Here is a 20,573-nt window from a genome sequence, read left to right on the forward strand (position 1 = left end):
CCGGGAGTTCGAGCCCCGCGTCGGGCTCTGGGCTGATGGCTCAGAGCCTGGAGCCTGTTTCCGATTCTGTGTCTCCCTCTCTCTCTGCCCCTCCCCCGTTCATGCTCTGTCTCTCTCTGTCCCAAAAATAAATAAACGTTGAAAAAAAAAAAATTAAAAATAAAAAAAAAAAATAAACGTTTGGGGTGCCTGGGTGGCTCAGTTGCTTAAGCATCCAACTCTTGGTTTTTGGCTCAGGTCATGATCTCATGGTTTGTGAGTTTGAGCCCTGTGTTGGGCTCTGTGCTGACAGCACAGAGCCTGCTTGACATTCTGTCTCTCCCTCTCTCTCTGCCCCTCCTCTGCTCACACTCTCTGTCTCTCTCTCTCAAAAAATAAATGAATTAAGTTTATGTATTAGTTTTCTACTGCTGCCAGAACAAATTACCACAAACTTAGTGGCTCAAAACAGCATCCGTTTATTATCTCACAGTTTCATGGCTCAGAAGTCTGGGCACAACGGGGCTCAGCTGGGTCCTCTGTGGAAGGCCTCCCAAGGCTGAAATTAGGTTGTTCAATTAGGCTGCACTCTTCCCTAGAGGCTCTGGGGAAGATTGTGCTTCTAGGTCATTGAGGTTGTTGGCCAGATTCAATTCCTTGCAGCTGTAAGATGGAGTTCCCCATTTCCTTGTCCCATTTCCTTGCTAGCTGTCAGCTGGGGGCTGGTCTTTTTGTAAAAGCTGCCCACGTTCCTTCCCATCCTTTCTTTGTGGCCACTCCAGCACCGGCCCATCCAGTCCCTCTCGGGCTTCAAATCTTAAAATCTCGCCCAATTTCCCTTCTGCCATATCTTTTGCCCCAGCTGGAGAAAGTTCGCTACTTTTAAGGGCTCACATGATTAGATTGGGCCCACCCACAAACCAGAATAATCTCCCAATCGTAAAATCTTGTTTAACAGCTGCAGAGTCTTTTGCTGTTTAATGTAACATAGTATAGTTTGCAGGCGTTAGGGATTGACACTTAAGGATGAGCATTCTGCCTACCAGTCTACAAAGAGAACAGAAATTGTCCAAGGTAAGACTATGTTCTGTCTAGACACTGCAATGGGCTCTCACTTTTTACCTTGGTGTGATAGAATGGGACAGGAGTGCAGGGCGCTGTCACACTCCAGAATGCTCCACTTCCATATTCATTCTGGAGGCAAAGGCTCAGTCACACTTCCTCTGTGGTCTGCTACCTCTGCCACATAAACTTGTCCTGTCTGGGGCCGTATCTACTGAGGAACCACATGAACCAGACTCCGGCCTACTATATTTAAAATTCTAATAACTTAAAAAAGAAAAGAGAAACCTTAACCAGTGCCAATCGCTTGGTATCTTTCAGCTCTGGTCTTACGGTGAATTCTTTTCACCCAGGGTTGCCAGTGTGACAGAGCTCAAAACAATACCAGAGCAATCCGTCCAAAACGCAAAAAGGTTTTCTTTCCTGGTCAAGGTTCTCTTCTGCCACCCTGTCACCACTCGTGCATGGTGTGGAAGCTTTATCTGTGAGGCAACACACCAAGACTGGGGCCCTGCTGATGAGGCAATGGTTCCATACCAGGCAAGCTGAGAGCACCGTAGGCGGCCACATCCACGCTTCCCGCAAGCACTCGGTTCTTAGAATGAGATGTCACTCAGGGAAGCTTGCCATTCCCCAGAACAGTCCCTGGTCCCCAGAACATTCATGTCCAAATCTTTCTGTGGATGTATTTTTTAATTTCCTTTGGACGGATAACGAGAAGCACAACTGCAGAGTCATACGGTAACTATATATTTGACTTTTTTTTTAACCCTGTTTTGTTCTGTATATATTTCTTTAAAAAATGTTTTTTAATGTTGATTTATTTTTGAGAGAGACATAGTGCGGTTGGGGGAAGGGCAGAGAGAGAGAGAGACACAGAATCCGAAGTGGGCTCCCGGCTCTGAGATGTCAGCACAGAGCTCGACATAGGGCTCAAACCCACAAGCTGTGAGATCATGACCTGAGCTGAAGTCGGACGCTTAACCGACTGAGCCACCCAAACGCCCCTGTATATATTTCTATCTCTGATGTAGAGACAAATATTTACTAGTTAGATAATTGTGCTTTTGAATATACTGTTTGAAACTTTTAAGGATATGCCAGGGTTTCTTCCCAAAAATATTTGTGCCATTTTACAGTCCCACCAGTGTTTTATGAGATTTTCAGGTTTTCTACATCCTCATGAACTTCGAATTATTAATCTTTTAAATTTTAGAGTGTACTGGTATCTTACTGCGATTTTAATTTGCTTTTGTCTGATGCCTAGTGATGTTGAACATATTATCATGTGCTTATTGGCCATTGGTGTGTTGTCTTTTGTAGGGTATCTGTTTAAGTCTTCTGCCCATTTTCATTTTTTTTAATTTTAAATTTATTTATTTAAATTCAAGTTAGTTAACATACAGTGTAGTATCGGTTACAGGAGTAGAACCCAGCGATCCATCACTTCCATATAATACCCAGTGCTCATCCCAGCAAGTACCTTCCTTAGTGCCCATCACCTACTTAGCCCATCCCTCCACATTCTGCCCATTTTTAAATTGGATTGTTTTTCTTCTTGTTACTGAGTTGTAACTCAGCTAAAACTGAGTATATAAAGTTGTAACTTTATATACTCTCTATATAAGGCATTATCATATAGATTTTGTATTTTCTTCCATTGTGTGGCAGCAAATCATGTGTGCTTTCACAGCTATTAGTGCTTAGGGCAAAAATAAGGTTAGAGCTATTTAGATTTGACCAAAATAAAAATGTGAAATAAGAGTATAGGTGGCAACTGTGAAGTTGAACTGTGAGTGACTGAAATTTTAGGAAGAGAACTCTAATGGCAGAGTTGGGGGAGCATTCGAGAGCGGACAGGCTGAGAGGCAGGCAGCGGATGACAATTCTACTTCAATTCTACTTCAGTGGAAAACACATTAAATAATAAGTCTGTCACCATGTAGGCAAGTAAAATCCATATGCAATTTCTGTAAGCTTGGCTATCAAGAGGAACAAACCATTTATATGCAGTACATTCTGTCCATTGCTTTGTAGCAACTGGACACTTGGAGTTAAATCTGCAAATGAGATGGCAACATTTTTTTCTCCAATTCAAAGAGCTATGTTCTGAGTTGGGAATTTCTAATCAGCCATGTCAGCCCAATGTTGATTAGAATAGCAAAGGGAGTGTTTGTATCAGTAGTACTTGCTGAAGCAACCCGCGTAGACTTCATTACAATTCCATTTCCTCTCATTTAGACCATGCTGAGAAAAGCAGTTATTTATGCTCTGCAGTTGCTCTTTAAACATGTCCAAGGGAAAAAGCCTGCTGAAATTTTTAGTAAAATATATTCAGGTGTTTGTTATGAGGATTTTCCACTTTCTGAGCAAGGTAATATTTTATTTATACAAGAAATGTCACAAGGCAATCTTCAGAAGAGCACATTCTTGTGCTGTTTAGAAAACAAAATCCCAGAAATCATTACACATCTAGATTTTCATCATTACCTTTCATGTATTAAGTGTGGTGTTTTTAAACATATCTACTTAAAATTTAAAATCTTAAATGTATTATTGTTAACCTTTGATGAGGTGGGAATTCTGTCCAACGAACCTTTAGAAGAAGGTATTCTCCCAGCACCCAGCTAGGGAGTGGCAAAGGAAACAAAAGACAGGGTTCTCAGTACTCACTGGGGTTTCAGGAAGAACAGGGCACAAGGGTCAAAAGCAACGTGTTGCAGATACCATCAGCTCACTCATAACAAAACCCCGGAGCTCTGCCCCATTGCACTGGACTGACTTCCTGAGAAACCCACTGGTTCCGGGAGTCCCACCATACTAGCTTGGGATGCAGAGGAAGGCCTTAAGTTTGTGTACTGCACGAGGTGTTCTGCGAGATGTAGAACAATATTCTCATGGGAGACGTTTTCACTCTTACAAGTTCTCTTTTTTGTTCTGTTGGTCATGAAATCTTAAATAAGAGTAGCTAATGTTTATATAGTGCTTTTCAATTCGACAAAGCAGCTCCCAACAACACTTGCAGGGGGTGCTGGTAAATGCTTAACAACCAGCTGTCAAAAAATCCACAAAAACAAAAAAACAAACCCTGAGATGTAGAAATAGCCAATTTCTATGGTATAAATCCTTCTTCCATGATGGTCCACTTCAAATGCAGGATGACTGACTGTGGATTCGACAAAAGATGGGCATCATTGGCTCTGCCCAGAGGGTAACAGTCTCAGGGAGGTTACAGACCTGGCATTGTGCATGTTTTCATTTATCTCAGACAAAACTGAAGAGGTGGGTATTATTATTTCTATTTGGTGAGGAGGCTTAAGAAAGCCAAGTAATGAGTTGGAAATGGTAGAGCTGGGACTAGAATTCGTTTGGTCTGATGAGCTTGCCCACGGTCACACAACTGGTGGTGGCAGCTATTTCAGGGCCTCGGGGCCAGGTATTCTGATTGGGTGGCCTCCCTTCTCCTGAGGAAGCTCTCTGAATTTTGTCTTTCAGTCTATGAAATTACAGAGCTTTTCTCTATCATCAGTTCCAGAAACCGTCAGAAGCACTTATTTCATCTGTACTTGTTTAAAAATTATTCAGAAGTGAGAAAGAAAAATAATGGCTGCTCTGGGAGAGGCAAAAGAGAAAGTATAGTGAAGACTCTGGACCCCAGTCTGTCCCTGCTCTTCTGGGTGGCTTTGGGAAATTGCCAGAGTCTCTTGGTGCCATGTTTTTCTCCTATGATATAGTGGGGGTGATAGGTGTCTTGTGCAGGGTAGGTGCTTAATAAGTGTTAGCCACTGATACTATCTCAAAACATTCTGGCTTTTTATGTACTTGATGAAACAAAGAAGCTGCAATGTTCAGAGGAAATCTCACAAGTTTTTGGTAAGTTCAGAAACATGTGGAGTAATTAATTAATGAAGAGGGGCGCCTGGGTGGCTCAGTTGATTGAGTGTCCAACTCTTGATTTCGGCTCAGGTCATGATCCCAGGGTCATGGGATTGAGCTCCACGTTCAATGTGGAGCCTGCTTGGGATTCTGTCTCTCTCCCCCTCTGCTGTTCTTCCCCTGCTTGTGCTCTCTCTCTCTCTCTCTCTAAAATAAAAACTAAAAAAAAATCAATTAATGGACAATGTATGAACCATTGCATACATGCTGCATGTTATGAGTGTTGCTCTTATACCAGCTGCATGTTATGAGTGTTACAAACACATTGCAGAGTTTTGACAAACATTAGGTTTTGATGATAGTGCTTCCTTATCTTTTTAATAAAAACCAAATATTTCAGACACACCAAAAGGTAAAGAGAAAATGCAACGAACAAGCAAGTATTGCTTACCTAGCTTGAGAAACAAAGCATTTAAATATTGTTGAAGACTTCTGGGGACCACTCCATGATCCCATTTTCCTCTATACCACTCCCAGAGTTACTATTACTCTGAATTTTGTATTTATCTTTCCCGTGTATCTTTTTTAATTAAGTATTTAATTTTAATTCCAGTGTAGATAACATACAGTGTTATATTAGTTTCAAGCATACAATATGGTGATTTTACAATTCTACATATTACTCAGTGCTCATCATAATTGTACTCATATTGCCCTTCACCTATTTCACCCATCCCCCCACCAACTCCCCTCTAGTAACCATCAGTTTGTTCTCTACAGTTAAGAGTCTGTTTCTTGGTTTGTTTCTCTGTTTTTTCCCTTTATTTTGTTTCTTAAATTCCACATATGAGTAAAATCATATGGTATTTGTCTTTCTCTGTTTATTTCACTTAGCAGTATACTCTCTAGCTTTATCCATGTTGTTGCAAATGGCAAGATTTCATTCTTTTTTGTGACTAAATAATATTCCATTATGTATATATGCCACATCTTCTTTCTCCATTCATCTATGGATGGACACATGGGCTGCTTGCATAATTTGGCTATTGTAAATAATGCTGCAATACACATAGGGGTGCATATATCCCTTTGAATTGGTGTTTTTGTATTTTGGAGGTAAATACCCAGTAGTGCAATTACTGGATTGTAGGGTAATTCTCTTTTTAACTTTCTGAGGAATCTCCATACTGTTTTCCACAATGGCTGTACCAGTTTGTATTCCCACCAGCAGGGTATACGGGTTTGTTTTTCTCCACATCCTCACCAACACTGTTTTCTTGTGTTGTTGATTTTAGCCATTCTGACAGGTAAGAGGTGATATCTCATTGTAGTTTTCATTTGCATTTCCCTGATGATGAATGATGTTGAGCATCTTTTCATGTACCTGTTGGCTGTCTGCATGTCTGTTCATGTCTTCTCATTTTTTAAGAGAAAGGATAAAAATCATATGATCATTTCAATAAATACAGAAAAAGCATTTGACAAAATACAACATCCATTCATGATAAAAAAAAAAAAAAACCTCAACAAAGTAGATTTAGAGGGAACATATATCAACAGAATAAAGGCCTTCTATGAAAAACCCACAGCCAACCTCATCTTCAATGGTGAAAAGCTGAGAGCCTTTCCCCTAAGGTCAGGAACAAGTCAAGGATGTCCATTCTCACCACTTTTATTCAATGTAGTACTGAAAGCCCTGGACACAGCATTCAGACAACAAAAAGAAATAAAAGACATGCAAACTGGTAAGGAAGAAGTAAAACTTTCACTAGTTGCAGATAACATGATGCTACAGATAGAAAACCCTAAAGACCATCAAAAAACTGCTATAACCAATGAATGAATTCGGTAAGCTCAATATATAGAAATCTGTTGAATTTATTATTGTTACACTAATAATGAAGCAGCAAAAAGAGAAATTTAAAAAGCAATCCCATTTACATGTATACCAAAAACAATAAGATACCTAGGAATAAGCCTAAACAAAGAGGTGAAAGACCTACACTCTGAAAACTATAAAACACTGATAAAAGAAATTGAAGATGACACAAAGAAATAGACATTCCATGGTCATGGATTGGAATAACAAATATTGTTAAAATGTCTATACTACCCAAAGCAATTTGCACATTTAATGCAATCCCTATCAAAATACCAATAGCATTTTTGACAGAGCTTGAACAAACAATCCTAAAATTTGTATGGAACCACAAAAGACCTCAAATAGCCAAAGCAATCTTGGCAAAGAAAAACAAAAATAGAGGTATCACAATTCCAGACTCATATTACAAAACTGTAACAATCAAAACAATATGGCACAAAAATAGACACATAGATCAATCAACTGGAATAGAAAACCCAGAAATAAATCCATAATTATATGGTCAATTAATCTCCAACAAAAGAGGAAAGAATATACAATGGGAAGAGGACAGTCTCTTCGACAGATGGTGCTGGGAGAACTGGACAGCTACATGCAAAAGAATGAAACTGGACCACTTTCTTACACCATACATGAAAATAAACTCAAACTGGATCAAAGACCTACTTGTGATACCTGAAAATAAAAATACTAGAAGAGAGCAGAGGCAATAATTTCTCTGACATCGGCCATGGCATCTTTTTTCTAGACATGTCTCCTGGGACAAGGGAAATAAAAGCAAAAATAAATTATTGGGACAACATCAAAATAAAAAGTTTCTGCACAGTGAAGGAAACAACAAAACTAAAAGGCAACCACTTACTGAATGGGAGATGATCTTTGCAAATGACATATCCAATAAAGGGTTGGTATCCAAAATATATAAAACCTATGTATATGTTTATACTTTTGCTATTTATGTACCTATCCTAAACAATATCCCCATGGAACATACATCTTTTGTTTTAAAACTTAATGTGAATGATATTGTGTATGGTTTTCTGCTAGTTGCTTTAATAGCATGGTTTAAGAGATTATCGCGTGTTGATAGATGTAGCACTAGTTCATTCATTTTATCTGTGATATAGTATTCCATTATTAGTAGATAATATTTTAAAAATCATTTCTTCTATTGATGGACATTTCATTGCGTTCCAATTTTTTACCATCCTCAAATGGTTCATATTCTTGGACATGTCACCTTGTTCATACATGTGAGAACTTTCTCAGAAATTTATACCAAGGAGTAGAATTTCTAGGTCACAGAGGGTGTGTGCACCTTCAAGTTTAGCAAGGAAAACAACTCCACTTTCAAAATTGGCTGTGTCAGTTTCCCTGCTCACTCCCAGAATGTGAGAGTTCTCTTCATTTCATATCTTAAAATGCTTTTTAATCGTTTAACTTGAGACGTAGTCCAGGTCTGATGGATATGAAATGGTCTCAGTGTAGCTTTAATATGTATCCCCCTGATGTGCTGGGCATTTATTTACCTGTTTGCTCTCAGATCCTTACTCAGCCTTCCCCTCTTAGAGTGAGCTCATCTCTGAAAAACATTTCCCAAGGTCTCTTGCTGACGGGCTTCCATTTTCATTCAGCAAATGGGAAGCACAGATAGGAGACTGAAGAGGAGAAACCAGGCTCTTTCTCCCCACCCACTCTGCTTCTGCTGGGGTCTCTACCATTCCAGCTCCCTTTGTCCAGCCTGGATCATGGCTGCAACTCTGCTGAATGCCCCCCGCCCTTTCCATTCAGTGACTGCTGGGCAGCCTGAGCCCTTACCTTAGGTTCTGAGAATACCATCTCTTTTCTCTTTTCTTTCCTGCCTAGAGGTTCCTGCAGTCATGTCTCCTGGTTGCCTTACCTTTTACTTTTCAAAGCCTCTACTAAATTTGAGTAGTAACTTTTCCTATCATTTAAAATCCTTTTCTACCCAGGAATTTTTGTTTTTTACTTTTTATAACATGTGCATTTCACAGTCACATGTAATATTCTTCACATGTCGGGTATTTAGCTCACCTGAAATCAATTTTCACATGTGATGTGATGTAGAGATCCAATCATTATTTTTTTTTTCCATATGTGTAACCAGTGAGGCTCGAATCACGGTGTTCTGAAGCTGCCTCCTACCAACTCATGAGAGTCCATTGTTAGATCCTCAGGAACTTTGTTAGCTGATTGGTAAACACACTGCTGGCTTGTAGTGGTCACGGGCCAACACTACAACCCAGCTCTCCCCCAAATCCTGGGGAAACTGTTCTTTTAACATACCAGCACTCTCCTGCACAGAACTCTTTATCAAGAATGCTTTTTGTACAAGTGTAGATTTTCGAATCGAAGGCGACAACTCTGTCATGGTTATGAAATCAATTTTGTGGGTTGCAGCAGGAATTATTTGTTTAGTACAATGGGGATGAATAGAAAATGCCAGAATGCATGGCAAATAGTAATTGTAACTGTATTTCTTGAATCTTCTGTTTTAGTTGTATGCATATATTCGTGCGTGTACACACCACTGTTTGGTTTTTGATAAAAAATGCACGTGTTTTTTAAATTGTTTTTTATTTTTAATTTGTATTGAAGTATAATTAACATATAGTGTTATATTACTTTCAGGCATACAACACTGATTCAACAATTCTATATATTACTCAGCGCTCGCTACAATGGTGCAGTCACCATCTGTCACCACATGTTATTACAATATTATTGACTATATTCCCTATACTGTACTTTTATTCTCCATGACTTATTTTACAACAGGAAGTTTGTGCCTCTTAATACCCTCTGGGAGCCACCAGTTTGTTCTGTCTATTGAAGAGTCTGTTTTTTGGTTTATTTCTTTGTTCATTTGTTTTGTTTTTTAGACTCCACATATAAGTGAAATAATATGATATTTCTCTTTCTCTGTCTGACGTTTCATTTAGCACAATACCCTCTAGGTCTATCCATGTTGTCTATCCATGTTTATTTATTTTGAGAGAGTGACAGCATGAGTAGGGGAGGGACAGAGAGAGAGGAAGAGAGAGGGAGAGAGAGAGAGAGAGAGAGAGAGAGAGAGAGAGAGAGAGAGAGAATCCAGAGCAGGCTCCACACTGCCAGCACAGTGCGCAATGTGGGGCTTGAACCCACGAACCTGTGAGATCATGGCCTGGGTTGAAACCAAGAATTGAATGCTTAACTGACTGAGCCACCCAGGCGCCCCTTCAATAAAGTTTTATAGGGGATTCTGGCTGGCTTAGTTGGTAGAGCATGTGACTCTTGATGTCAGCATTGTGAGTTTGAGCCCCATGGTGGGTGTAGAGATTACTTAAAAAATAAAAAAATAATAAAAAATAAAGTTTTACAATATCCTTCATAAAGATGTGCACATTTTCATTAGATTTATTTCTAGTACCTTATATTTTGTTGGTCTTGTATATGATATACTTTAAAATATGTATATGTATGTTTTGGTATGTAGGAATGCAGCTGGTTTTTATATGTTTATCATATATCCAGTTTACATTCTAATCCCAATTACTAATTCTAATAATTGGTCTGTTTTTCTCTTGAGTTTCTATTTAGATAATCAATACTATCTGAGAATAATGATGGTTTTGTTTCTGCCTTTAAAATTCTTACCTATAATTTCCTTTTTCTTTCTTCCTATACTTGAAGTTGACTCCACACCACCTCCCAAAAAAGAGTGATAGTGAAAAGTCTTTAGCTTATTCTTAATTAAAAAATATTTTTTTTTCAACGTTTATTTATTTTTGGGACAGAGAGAGACAGAGCATGAACGGGGGAGGGGCAGAGAGAGAGGGAGACACAGAATCGGAAACAGGCTCTAGGCTCCGAGCCATCAGCCCAGAGCCCGACGCAGGGCTCGAACTCACGGACTGCGAGATCGTGACCTGGCTGAAGTCTGACGCTTAACCGACTGCGCCGCCCAGGCGCCCCAAGCTTATTCTTAATTTTAAAGGAACGCTTCTAATGTTTGACAACTTAAGATATGGCTATAGTTTTATGAATTTTATCAAGTTAGAGAAATTTCTTTTTATTCCTAGTTGGAAAAGAGTTTTGTGTTTTTTTTATTTTTTATTTTATTTATTTATTTATTTATTTATTTATTTATTTTTTATTTTTTATTTTTTAAAATTTACATCCAAATTAGTTAGCATATATATATAGTGAAACAATGATTTCAGGAATAGATTCCTTAATTCCCCTTACCCATTTAGCCCATCCCCCCTCCCACCACCCTTCCAGCAACCCTCAGTTTGTTCTCCATATTTATGAGTCTCTTCTGTTTTGTCCCCCCCACCCCGTTTCTATATTATTTTTGCTTCACTTCCCTTATGTTCATCTGTTTTGTCTCTTAAAGTCCTCATATGAGTGAAGTCATATAATTTTTGTCTTTCTCTGACTGACTGATTTCACTTACATAATACCCTCCACTTCCATCCACGTAGTTGCAAATGGCAAGATTTCATTCTTTTTGATTGCCGAGTAATACTCCATTGTGTGTATATGTGTATATATATGTATATATATATATATATATATATATATATACATATATATACACACACACACACCACATCTTCTTTATCCATTCATCCATTGATGGACATTTGGGCTCTCTCCATACTTTGGCTATCGTGCATAGTGCTGCTATAAACATGGGGGTGCATGTGTGCCTTTGAAACAGCACGCCTGTATCCCGTGGATAAGTGCCTAGTAGTGCAATTGCTGGGTCATAGGGTAGTTCTATTTTTAATTTTTTGAGAACCCTCCATACTGTTTTCCAGAGTGGCTGCACCAGCTTGCATTCCCACCAACAATGCAAAAGAGATCCTCTTTCTCCACATCCTCGCCGACATCTATTGTTGCCTGAGTTGTTAATGTTAGCCATTCTGACAGGTGTAAGGTGGTATATCATTTGATGATTAGTGATGTTGAGCATTTTTTCATGTGTCAGTTGGCCATCTGGATGTCTTCCTTGGAGACTCGTCTATTCATGTCCTTTGCCCCTTTCTTCCCTGGATTTTTTGTTTTTTGGGTGTTGAGTTTGATAAGTTATTTATAGATTTTTGGATACTATAGATTTTGGATACCCCTTTATCTGATATGTCATTTGCAAATATCTTCTCCCATTCTGTCGGTTGCCTTTTAGTTTTGCTGATTGTTTCCTTCACTGTGCAGAAGCTTTTTATTTTGCTGAGGTCCCAGTAGTTCATTTTTGCTTTTGTTTCGCTTGCCTCTGGAGACGTGTTGAGTAAGAAGTTGCTGTGGCCAAGATCAAAGAGGTTTTTGCCTGCTTTCTCCTTGAGGATTTTGATGGCTTCGTGTCTTACATTGAGGTCTTTCATCCATTTTGAGTTTATTTTTGTGCATGGTGTAAGAAAGTGGTCATTCTTCTGTATGTCGCTGTCCAGTTCTCCCAGCACTACTTGCTAAATAAACTGTCTTTATTCCATTGGATATTCTTTCCTGCTTTATCAAAGATTAGTTGGCCATACGTTTGTGGGTCTATTTCTGGGTTCTCTATTCTGTTCCATTGATCTGAGTGTCTGTTCTTGTGCCAGTACCATACTGTCTTGATGATTATAGCTTTGTAGTATAGCTTGAAGTCCAGGATTGTGATGCCTCCTGCTTTGGTTTTCTTTTTCAAGATTGCTTTGGCTATTCGGGGTCTTTTCTGTTTCCATACAAATTTTAGGATTGTTTGTTCTAGTCTGTGAAGAATGCTGGTGTTACTTTGATAGGGATTGCATTGAATATGTAGATTGCTTTGGGCAGTATTGACATTTTAACAATATTTGTTCTTCCTATCCAGGAGCATGGAATCTTTTTCCATTTTTTTTTTTTTTTTTGTGTCTTCTTCAATTTCTTTCATTAGCTTTCTATAGTTTTCAGTGTATACAAAGAGTTTTGTTTTTAATGTTTAATGATGTTGATTTTACCAAATGATTTTTAAATTCTTCTTTTTAAGTATGATTTTACTATTACGTTAAAAGTTTTATTAGGTTAAGGAACTTTCCTTCTAAGTTTGTAAAGAAATGTGCTTTTTAAAATTTTTTTATTTAAATTCTAGTTAGTTAACATATAGTATAATTTTGGTTTCAGTAGAATTTAGTGATTCATCACTTCCAACTTACAACACCCAGTACTCATCACAAGTCGTCTCCTTAATACCCATCACCCATTTAGCCCATCCTCTGCCCATCTCCCCTCCAGAAACTCTCAGTTTGTTCTCTGTAGTTTAGAGTCTCTTGTGATTTGCCTCACTCTCTCTTTTTTTCCCCTCCCCTGTGTTCATCTGTTTTGTTTCTTAAATTCCACATATGAGTGAAATCCTGTATGACTTACAAATTCCACATATGACTGACTTATTTCACTGAGCATAATATCCTCCAGCTCCATCCATGTCATTGCAAATGGCAAGATTTTACTCTTTTTGATGGCTGTGTAATATTCCTATATTCATATATATATATATATATATATATATATATGAATATTCATATTCCTATACATATACATATAATATATATGTATACACACACACATACACACACACACACACACACACACACACACACACACCACATCTTCTTTATCAGTTCATCAATGGATATTTGGGCTCTTTCCATAATTTGGCTATTGTTGATACTGCTGCTATAAATATCAGGGTACATGTGTCCCTTCAAATCAGTATTTTTGTATCCTTTGGGTAAATACCTAGTAGGACAATTGCTGGGTTCTAGGGTAGTTCTATTTTTAACTTTCAGAAGAAACTTCATGCTATTTTCCAGAGTGGGTGCTCCAGTTTGCATTCCCACCAACAGTGTAAGAGTGTTCCCCTTTCTCCACATCCCTGCCAACATCTATTGTTTCCTATTGTTAGTTTTAGCCATTTAATCTACTGTTAATTTCAGACATTCTGACAGGTGTGAGGTGGTAGCTTATTGTGGTTTCAATTCGTATTTCCTTGATGATGAGTGATATTGAGGATCTTTTCATGTGTCTTTTGGCCATCTGGATGTCTTCTTTGGAAAAATGTCTACTCATGTCTTTTGCCCATTTCTTAACTGGATTATTTGTTTTTTGGGTGAAATCATAGTATTTTTAAAACATTTTCTTCCATCTACTAAGGCAATCTGATTGTTTTCCATTTTTTATTTTATTTATTTTAAGTTTATTTATTTATTTTGTGTGTGTACGTATGTGTGTGTGTGTATGTGTGTGTGTGTGTAAGACAGAGAGACAGAGAGAGAGAGCACCCAAGTGAGGGAAGGGTAGAGAGAGAGGGAGAGAAATAAGCCCAATCTGAGCATGGAGCCAGACGTCGGACTCGATCTCATGACCACAAGATCAGAACCTAAGCCCGAATCAAGAGTCAGACATTTAACTGACTGAGCCACCCAGGCACTCTTGTTTTTCATTTTAAATCTGCTAATGTAATCACTGATAAAATAAAATACAGACACATATTAAAAAGAGATTTTTCTGAACTTAACTCATACCTTTGTTCTTGGGACCAGTTGGGTCATAATTATTGTTTGTTTTGGTTTTTTTTAACATTGAGTTTGCTTTGCTAATGTTTTATTTAGGAACTTTATTGGTCAATGTTCATAAGTGAGATTAGCATGTTACTTTTATTATTTTTTTTATCATCCTAACTTGGTTTTAATATCAAAGTCATACTGGTCAAATAACAAGTGCTTTGAAGTAGACAATGTTTCATCTTTTTTGACTTTAAGGTAAAATCCTTATATGGCAGGAATCTGTTTTTTCAACTGTTGGTAGATCTCATTTGTCAAACTGTTTCACCATCTTTCATCAGCAGGTTTTTATATTCCTGCTTAACCAGGAATATTTTTAAGTGTCTTTGGGGCTGTCTTAGTCCACTGGGTTGCTATAACAAATACCACAGACTAGGGCACTTATAAACAACAGAAATGTATTGCTCACAGTTGTGGAGGCTGGAAGTCCAAGGTCAAGGCACGAGCATGGTAGCACTTTGGGGGAGGCCCTCTTCTGTTTCACAGCCAGCACCCTCTCACTGGGTTCTCACAAGGTAGGAGGGTTAGAGATCTCTCTGGAGCCTTTTTTTCACAAAGTACTAATCTCATTCATGAGGGCTCTACCCTCAGGGCTAAACCATCTCCTAAAGGCCCCGTCTGCTAATACTATCACTTTTGGGGGAGTAGGATTTAAATATATGAGTTTGGGAGGAAACACAAACATTCAGACTACAGCAGGGATTCTATGGGGTTTTTTTTTCCTTTGAGTCACTTTTGCTGACGGATTTATCTACAAAATGGTTTGTTTCATCTAACTTTTGTAATTCACTGGGAAAAATTGTTCCAAGTATTTTTCTTATTTTTGATATATCTGTAGTTAATGCCATTTTGTCATTATTTTGCTCTTCAGCTTTGTTATCTACTAACTGTGTCTGCTTCACCATGACTCTTTTTCTTCTTGGGACTAGAGAGCAGAGCTTGAGAGGAAGAAGAAGAAAATGTACTATTCTTGAAATGAAATTAAGCCAAGAAAAATTGAGGCTGGCATTTCCTCTGAGAAGTACTAGACTCAAGTCGTTTCTTAAAGGGAAAGTTTGAAACCCTTCTTCTAAGCTATTTGGAAAGCCCTAGAAGGTATTTTCTAGGGGAATGTAGTCACAGAATGCTAATGTTGTTTTTATTGTATAACAAATTTCTATGCAATCTTAGAGGCAAAAGAAAAAGGATATCCAATTTTATTTACATGCTATGACTCATTGCAGAGCTCGTAAACAATGCATTACAGCATGGCAGGCAAGGGAGAAGAAAGTAAGAGAGCAATGACTATCTATATAATTTATTTGTAAGTCACAGTCTGTGAGCTGAGCTCTTTTAGTATCTGGTATTTTGCCTACCTGAGGAGCCCCTTGGCATATGCAGCCAAGACCCATACAAATGGGTTTCCCTACCCTCCACCATCTGCGCACACCCAAATGCTATGGAAGTATTAGGAAGAGTTTGTTTATGCAGTCTTTATTGTCACCTACCAATTTGGTCCCTTTTGTAACTCAGAATTTGATGTTGTTTGAGCCCACGTTGGGCTGATACTTCTGTCTCTCAATATAATGGATTTTTTTAATGTTTATTTATTTTTGAGATACCAAGAGAAACAGAGCACGAGTGGGGGAGGAGCAGAGAGAGAGAGGGAGACACCAAATCTGAAGCAGGCTTCAGGCTCTAAGCTGTCAGCACAGAGCCCAATGCAGGGCTTGTACTCACAAACAGTGAGATCATGACCTGAGCTGAAGTCAGATGCTTAACTGACTGAGCCACCCCAGGTGCTCAATAATGGATTGTTTTTTTTTTAGTTGAGGATATCCTAGTTTAATGTACAAAATCAGTAGACCAACAATCAAGGTGGGTTACAATAAATGCTATATCAGAAATATGCAAAGGATGCAATGAGAGATAGAAACACAATCTCTCACTCAGCCTTAAGGAGTCATAACAGAATTCCTGGAGGAAGAACGGCAGCTTAGGTTATCAAGCAGATAGAATCTCTTTCAGAGTGGGCATGGATGGGTAAGAGGAGTTACAGGAGGAGGAGAACAGGGTTTGGTAGGGCTGTATAATGGCAGTGAGGCCAGACCTATCAAGGAGCCAGTGTTCCCATCTGCTAAACAAGTCTAGGAATGAGGAAGGAGACATGAGAGGAGAGGCGAAGGGGGACGGGACAGGAGGGGAGGGGAGGGGAGAGAGGAGGGGAGGGGAAGGGAAGGGAGGAGAGGGGAGAGGAGAGGAGAGGAGAGGAGAGGAGACAGGAGAGGAAAGAGTGAAGGGAGGGAAGGGGTGAGTGGTGAAGCATTCCTTTCTTAGTTGGAATGGCTGGTGGTGCCTTCCAGCACAGAAGATGCACACCAACTCTCGGGTCTCACACAAAGGGAGAGCAGTGCCACCTCTCTAGAGCAGAGACACCCTAAGAATGAGCCATCTGTTCCCATCTTACCTGCCTGGCTTGCCATCTTCGTGTGCTCTCAGATAACTAATTTGGAGATAAGATCTCTCTCCCTACCTATCCCTTGCCATTTGTTGCCTTTTTCTCCTACCTTGTCATTACTAGAAGGGGGAGTATCAGCTGAGCCAGACCAGGGTGGTAGGAGATTGGGGCCCAGACTGACCCAATCAGGAAAAAGCCAGACATTAGGACATGAACACAGATGAGGGCTGTGTTGGCACACCAGCAGGCTGACCACACCATGTGCTTAGGGGCAGCAAATCGAGGACCTGACATTCTCAGAGAATGTTCTATTTCAAAATAACTTCAAAGCTATTGCCATAAGAAATATAAGAACATAGTGTTAGAATTTCTAATTTTTTTTTAATGTTTATTTCTTTTTGAGAGAGAGAGAGAGAGAGATGAGCCTCAGACAGAGCATGAGCAGGGAGGGGCAGAGAGAGGGAGAGACACAGAATCCAAAGCAGACTCCAGGCTCTGAGCTGTCAGCACAGAGCCCGACGTGGGGCTCAAACTCATGGACTGTGAGATCATGACCTGAACTGAAGTCAAACACTTAACCGACTGAGCCGCCCAGGAGCTCTTGTATTAGAATTTCTTACACTCACATCAGTTTATATAAAGATCTTAATCTGGCCCTCTATGAAAGTGTGGTAAATTGGGACTAAGTCTTTAATCCAAAGGGTTTCTTGGGCAGAGAAGCTGTGATGAGCAGTCCCTGGCCGACCCATTCACACGAATAACTGAGGTCTATAGCAAATGGTGCAAAACAATTTTGTAAGCCACATCTCCTTTATACCTCACTAAACCCTATGAACTGCATTGTATTAATAATTCTTACTTGTGGATGGGAAATCGATGCTAGGGGACATTACATAACTACCCCAGTTCCTCAGCTGGCAAGCGTAACATTCAGAACTCAAACCCAGATCTCTCCTGAGCCAATGTTCCTTTCCCTCACCCAAACCATGGCCTCCGGTAACTCTTATAAACCTCTCTTCACCTCAGCTCTGAGAGGATGGAGGTGAGGCAGGAAGCCTTGTCCTTTAAGGTCTGACATACCAAGTAGAGCCTCAGGCAAAGGGAAGCACAATGCAAGTCCAAAGCAAGAGTAGAGTCAGAGGTCAGAGGAGCTCAGGCCAAGCCAATAAATTGATCTTCAGCCAAGACCAGAGTCAGGGCAGCAGGAATGTTCAGGTAGGAATGAAGTGGCCATACGGCAGAGTGCAGGGGCAGGGAGGGCGCAGGACTCTGCTGTTTTCACCTCAAAGTTTATTTGCATGCTGCTCGATAACCAGGAAAAAATTATTCCATTTCCCTATTCCCCTAGCTCTGAAATTGAGTATATAAGTACCTGTTCTGTCAGGATGTAGAGATGATTCTAGTCCTCAAGGTATTCACATCTAGAAGGAAGATAATGCATTTAAAAGATTCCCATATAAGGCAGGATATTAAAAGAAAAATTTCTATTTCTTTAAAACACAGAGGGGAGGGAGCTATTTTAGATTATGAACACCAACAAAGATTTTGAATGGGTTTGGTATTTGAGTTGGCTGGCCTTTGTCAGGCAGTGGGTTTTGATGAACAGAACTGGGAAGCCAACACAGTAGCCTGGAAGGGCCAGGGGTACAGTTTAGTTGTCTGTGTGAGGATGCTTGATGGCAGGTGAAGTCTGTGGCCAATCACGGAGGGTCTTATGTGTCAAGATAAGGGGTTTGTATATAACACTAAGGGCAGTGGAGACCCTGGAATGATTTCCAGCAGGAAAATGGCATCATGAGAAGATAAGTAGTGATCAGTGATACTCTCCCAGAGAAGAGCCAGTGATTTAGGACATAATGGCAGGGAATCAATACATTTTTTAAACTTTTTAACATTTATTTTTTATTATTTTTGAGAGACAGAATGCAAGCAGGGGAGGGGCAGAGAGAGAGGGAGACACAGAATCCAAAGCAGGCTTCAGGCTCTGGGCGATCAGCACGGAGCCTGACGTGGGGCTTGAACTCACAAACCGTGAGATCATGACCTGAGCTGAAGTTGAATACTTAACCAACTGAGCCACCCAGGGTGCCCCTCGATGCATTTTTTGAAAATCGAGTTTGCTAGGCCCTGGTGCCCAGTTTGCTCAAACATTTAGTTTAGTTGTTGCTATGATGCTATTTTTCAGATGTGCTTAGTCAGTAGACTTTAAATAATATTGATTACCCTCCATAATGTAGGTAAACCTCATCCAATAAATAAGCTGCAGGCCTTAAGTGTTAACATTGAGGTTTCCTGAAGAAGGAGTTCTGCTCAAGGCTACAACATAGAAACCCTGCCTGAGTTTAAAACCTGCTGGCATGCGCTGAAAGTTTTGGACTTAAGACTGCACCATCAACTCTTACCTGAATTTCTAGCCCACCAGCCGGGCCCACAGATTTTAGACTCACCAGCCCCAAGGCAGTTCCTTAAAATACATGTTGGCAGAGATAGTCTCGTGTGCACAGTTTTCTAGTTCCAATTTGGCCAAGAATGGACCTTGGCCTTTGAGATGAAGCTCATCACCTTGTGTGGAAACACGTTTCTGCTTCCCGCTCTGTTGACTGCTCCTTTGTTCTGCATAAGTGTGTTGTAAGTGGCCCTCAGGCACAACCCCCAGCTTCCAGTATTTCAGATTCCACAGGGGATGGGTCAGTGTCCTTCTATCGCGTCAGGAAAGAGAGGCTCTTAGAGCAATTGCCCTGTGTCGGCTGTGCTGGAGGCTGACCCACTTGCCACGAAGAACCAATGTGCACTATTGGAGCTAATCTTGCTCTGTCTCTTCTCTATGTGAGTGAAGACTTGTTCCATCCCAGTGCTTGACTGCGTTGTATTTTCACCCTTGGTACTCTGTTTGACGCTAAACCCTTCTCTCTCTTATATGTGTGTATGTGTGTGTGTGTATACACACATACACACATATATATAATTTCATATCCATTCACCTATTTCTATATCTCCTGTTGGTTCCATTTCTCTGGAAAACCCTAATACATGTCCAAATATTTCCCAAAGTATTTTGAGATGGCTAAGCAACCACCTTTAGTATAATCTGGCTTAACATTTTGTAGGTTTAAACCATTTTTTATGGCAGTCAATGAACCTTCAGTGGATTTGGGTATCTCCTTTATTTCCTCCCAGTTCATGGCTTACTGTCCCCAGGTCACTGCCCCCCCCATCTGATGATCCTACAGCAAATTCACTAAAAGAATAGAAATGATGGGTCAGCAGACTGACCTCTGGAATCTGGAAATAAGATTTAGTCTGCAATTGATACTAAGAAGTATTAACATAGCCTACACTGCTGCCCATTCTGCCTTAAGATTTACATATTATATGTTTATGAGAATTAGGTGGCATCTCTGAAGGAAACCAGAAGTTTGTGGAATAAAACAGGATATACAGAGGTCTTAGAAGCTGTGACAAGAAGCTTACAGAAAGTGTGGTGATGTTGATAAGGGAAAAATGGAGAGGAAGAGATGGGACACTATTTCTCCAGGGCTAACAAACTATGGCTGTAATGAGGACTCTGTCTCAGGCCTCCCAGATGACACTGGTCCTTTCCATAGGCACACTCTGAGATTTCTCTGTGACATGGAAGACCTACTTCCTCCTCTTGGAGCCCCGTTGTCTTGTCTGTAACATGACAGCATTGGGTCAGATGATCTGGAAGTTCCTTTCTAGTTCTGGCTTTTTACAACTCTGTAACTTATTT

General features: G+C 39.8%; 1 pseudogene; it reads left to right on the forward strand.

The window, feature by feature from the left end:
* LOC123609924 overlaps positions 1-20,573 on the forward strand; it is a 72,350-nt pseudogene that overhangs the window by 1,225 nt on the left and 50,552 nt on the right.

The sequence above is a fragment of the Leopardus geoffroyi genome, chromosome B2 (genome assembly GCF_018350155.1).
Source record: "Leopardus geoffroyi isolate Oge1 chromosome B2, O.geoffroyi_Oge1_pat1.0, whole genome shotgun sequence".
Taxonomy (NCBI): domain Eukaryota; kingdom Metazoa; phylum Chordata; class Mammalia; order Carnivora; family Felidae; genus Leopardus; species Leopardus geoffroyi.